We start from the raw sequence: 5,000 nt of genomic DNA on the forward strand, positions 1-5,000 counted from the left end.
ACATTTTTTTGTTACTATGTGTAACGCCATATCTACAGATCTTGGTGCTGCGTATATGCACAGTGCTGCTGTGTGTAATGTAATGCGTATATGCCGTGTTGTTGTGCTTGCCGTCGTGTATATACATGTTGGTACTGTGTGTACTTTCATATGCATACACTTGGCGGCTACATGTACTGTCAGAGCGGCAGTACTCAAGGACACAGTCTTCAAGGTGTATGACTCTCCACTGTCGATTGTGTTTCGTAGCGCAGGAAAAAAACAAAGGAAAATGATCCAGTAATTCAGCAAGGTTCTCTATGTAATATCACAATTAAAAAACATCCAGAAACTTTCATCTTCCTTTTGTGTTTTTTTTTCAGCATTACGTGACATGGGAGAAGACAGGTGTTGCTGCTTCCTGCCTTCGCAGATGTTGTTAACTTTCTGCCTAAACTCAAGTTGGCGTATTCCAGCGTCCAATATTTTGCGCTTTACTTACGTACATCCGTAAGGGCGTTTACGAGCCTTTCGCACCTCACTATGTATTTATTATCAATTATGTATTTGAGGTCTGCCTCTTCTCTCGCCCGTGAGATCGAGACTCCATCACACGTAATAAATATTTTTTTTTTAATCGAAAAGAGATATCACGAAGAAGACAAAAAAAATCGCAATAAGGAAATGGAAATCATCATCTCACTCACCCACCAGAGACCTGACCGCAGCACCACCACACTGCTGGTGTTCTCTGTGGTGTGTTGTGTGTCATACATAACCGCAGCACCACCACACTGCTGGTGTTCACTGTGGTGTGTTGTGTGTCATACATAACCGCAGCACCACCACACTACTGGTGTTCACTGTGGTGTGTTGTGTGTCATACATAACCGCAGCACCACCACACTGCTGGTGTTCTCTGTGGTGTGTTGTGTGTCATACATAACCGCAGCACCACCACCACACTACTGGTGTTCACTGTGGTGTGTTGTGTGTCATACATAACCGCAGCACCACCACACTACTGGTGTTCACTGTGGTGTGTTGTGTGTCATACATAACCGCAGCACCACCACACTACTGGTGTTCACTGTGGTGTGTTGTGTGTCATACATAACCGCAGCACCACCACCACACTACTGGTGTTCACTGTGGTGTGTTGTGTGTCATACATAACCGCAGCACCACCACACTACTGGTGTTCACTGTGGTGTGTTGTGTGTCATACATAACCGCAACACCACCACCAGAGTGCTGGTGTTCTCTGTGGTGTGTTGTGTACTCACCTAATTGTGGTTGCAGGGGTCGAGATTCAGCTTCTGGCCCCGCCTCTTCACCGACCGCTACTAGGTCCTCTCTCCCCCTGCTCCATGAGCTTTATTATACCTCGTCTTAAAACTATGTATAGTTCCTGCCTCCACTACATCGCTTGCCAAACTATTCTACTTCCTAACTACTCTATGACTGAAGAAATACTTCCTAAAATCCCTTTGACTCATCTGAGTCTTCAGCTTCCAATTGTGACCCCTTGTTTCTGTGTCCCATCTCTGGAACATCCTGTCTATGTCCACCTTGTCTATTCCACGCAGTATTTTGTATGTCGTTATCATGTCTCCCCTGACCCTCCTGTCCTCCAGTGTTGTCAGACCGATTTCCCTTAATCTTTCTTCATAGGACATTCCCCTTAGCTCTGGAACTAGCCTTGTTGCAAACCTTTGCACTTTCTCTAATTTCTTGACGTGTTTGACCAGGTGTGGGTTCCAAATTGGTGCTGCGTACTGCAGTATGGGCCTGACGTACACAGTGTATAAAATCTTGAAAGATTCCTTACTGAGGTACCGGAACGCTATTCTCAGGTTTGCCAAGCGCCCACATGCCGCAGCAGTTATCTGGTCAATGTGTGCTTCTGGCAATGTACTCGGTATTATACTCACTCCTAGGTCTTTCTCCTTGAGTGAGGTTTGCAGCCTTTGGCCTCCTAGCCTATACTCTGTCTGCGGTCTTTTTTGCCCTTCTCCGATCTTCATGACTTTGCATTTGGCGGGGTTAAATTCTAGGAGCCAGATTCTGGACCACACATCCACCCTGTCCAGGTCTCTTTGTAGACCTGTCTGGTCCGCGTCTGATTTAATTCTCCTCATTAACTTCACTTCATCTGCAAACAGAGACACTTCTGAGTCTATCCCTTCCGTCATGTCGTTCACATATACCAAGAATAGCACTGGTCCCAGGACTGACCCCGGTGGGACCCCGTTCGTCACTGGCGCCCACTGTGATACGTCATCACGGACCATGACTCGCTGTTGCCTCCCTGTTAGGTATTCTCTGATCCATTGCAGTGCCCTTCGTGTTATACGTGCCTGTTCCTCTAGCTTCTGTACTAATCTCTTGTGAGGAACTGTGTCGAAGGCCTTCTTGCAGTCCAAGAAAATGCAATCAACCCACCCCACCCTCTCATTTCTTACTTCAGTTACCTTGTCATAAAACTCTAGTAGGTTTGTGACACAGGATTTGCCTTCCATGAATCTGTGCTGGCTGTCGTTTATAATCTTGTTCTGCTCCAGGTGCTCCACCACTCTCCTCCTGATAATCTTTTCCAAGACTTTGCATACTGTACATGTCAGTGACACTGGTCTACAATTTAATGCTTCATTTCTGTGTGTGTGTGTGTACGTGTACGTGTGTGTGTGTATGTACTCACCTAGTGTGTATGTATGTGTGTGTATGTGTGTGTGTATGTGTGTGTATGTGTACTCACCTAGTTGTACTCACCTAGTTGAGGTTGCGGGGGTCGAGTCCGAGCTCCTGGCCCCGCCTCTTCACTGATCGCTACTAGGTCACTCTCCCTGAGCCGTGAGCTTTATCATACCTCTGCTTAAAGCTGTGTATGGATCCTGCCTACACTACATCGCTTCCCAAACTATTCCACTTACTGACTACTCTGTGGCTGAAGAAATACTTCCTAACATCCCTGTGATTCATCTGTGTCTTCAGCTTCCAACTGTGTCCCCTTGTTACTGTGTCCAATCTCTGGAACATCCTGTCTTTGTCCACCTTGTCAATTCCTCTCAGTATTTTGTATGTCGTTATCATGTCCCCCCTATCTCTCCTGTCCTCCAGTGTCGTCAGGTTGATTTCCCTTAACCTCTCCTCGTAGGACATACCTCTTAGCTCTGGGACTAGTCTTGTTGCAAACCTTTGCACTTTCTCTAGTTTCTTCACGTGCTTGGCTAGGTGTGGGTTCCAAACTGGTGCCGCATACTCCAATATGGGCCTAACCTACACGGTGTACAGGGTCCTGAATGATTCCTTATTAAGATGTCGGAATGCTGTTCTGAGGTTTGCTAGGCGCCCATATGCTGCAGCAGTTATTTGGTTGATGTGCGCTTCAGGAGATGTGCCTGGTGTTATACTCACCCCAAGATCTTTTTCCTTGAGTGAGGTTTGTAGTCTCTGACCCCCTAGACTGTACTCCGTCTGCGGCCTTCTTTGCCCTTCCCCAATCTTCATGACTTTGCACTTGGTGGGATTGAACTCCAGGAGCCAATTGCTGGACCAGGTCTGCAGCCTGTCCAGATTCCTTTGTAGTTCTGCCTGGTCTTCGATCGAGTGAATTCTTCTCATCAACTTCACGTCATTTGCAAACAGGGACACCTCAGAGTCTATTCCTTCCGTCATGTCGTTCACAAATACCAGAAACAGCACTGGTCCTAGGACTGACCCCTGCGGGACCCCGCTGGTCACAGGTGCCCACTCTGACACCTCGCCACGTACCATGACTCGCTGCTGTCTTCCTGACAAGTATTCCCTGATCCATTGTAGTGCCTTCCCTGTTATCCCTGCTTGATCCTCCAGTTTTTGCACCAATCTCTTGTGTGGAACTGTGTCAAACGCCTTCTTGCAGTCCAAGAAAATGCAATCCACCCACCCCTCTCTCTCTTGTCTTACTGCTGTCACCATGTCATAGAACTCCAGTAGGTTTGTGACACAGGATTTCCCGTCCCTGAAACCATGTTGGCTGCTGTTGATGAGATCGTTCCTTTCTAGGTGTTCCACCACTCTTCTCCTGATAATCTTCTCCATGATTTTGCATACTATACATGTCAGTGACACTGGTCTGTAGTTTAATGCTTCATGTCTGTCTCCTTTTTTAAAGATTGGGACTACATTTGCTGTCTTCCATGCCTCAGGCAATCTCCCTGTTTCGATAGATGTATTGAATATTGTTGTTAGGGGTACACATAGCGCCTCTGCTCCCTCTCTCAATACCCATGGGGAGATGTTATCTGGCCCCATTGCCTTTGAGGTATCTAGCTCACTCAGAAGCCTCTTCACTTCTTCCTCGGTTGTGTGCACTGTGTCCAGCACTTGGTGGTGTGCCCCACCTCTCCGTCTTTCTGGAGTCCCTTCTGTCTCCTCTGTGAACACTTCTTTGAATCTCTTGTTGAGTTCTTCACATACTTCACGGTCATTTCTTGTTGTCTCTCCTCCTTCCTTCCTTAGCCTGATTACCTGGTCCTTGACTGTTGTTTTCCTCCTGATGTGGCTGTACAACAGTTTCGGGTCAGATTTGGCTTTCGCTGCTATGTCATTTTCATATTGTCTTTGGGCCTCCCTTCTTATCTGTGCATTTTCGTTTCTGGCTCTACGACTGTTCTCCTTATTCTCCTGGGTCCTTTGCCTTCTATATTTCTTCCATTCCCTAGCACACTTGGTTTTTGCCTCCCTGCACCTTTGGGTAAACCATGGGCTCATCCTGGCTTTTTCATTATTCCTGTTACCCTTGGGTACAAACCTCTCCTCAGCCTCCTTGCATTTTGTTGCTACTTATTCCATCATCTCATTAACTGGCTTCCCTGCCAGTTCTCTGTCCCACTGAACCCCGTTCAGGTAGTTCCTCATTCCTGTGTAGTCCCCTTTCTTGTAGTTTGGCTTCATTCGTCCTGGCCTTCCTGCTTCTCCCTCCACTTGCAGCTCTACTCTCTATTCGAAGCTTAAAACCACATGGTCACTGGCCCCAA

The sequence above is a fragment of the Cherax quadricarinatus genome, chromosome 14, assembly GCF_038502225.1.
Source record: "Cherax quadricarinatus isolate ZL_2023a chromosome 14, ASM3850222v1, whole genome shotgun sequence".
In the NCBI taxonomy this organism is placed as follows: domain Eukaryota; kingdom Metazoa; phylum Arthropoda; class Malacostraca; order Decapoda; family Parastacidae; genus Cherax; species Cherax quadricarinatus.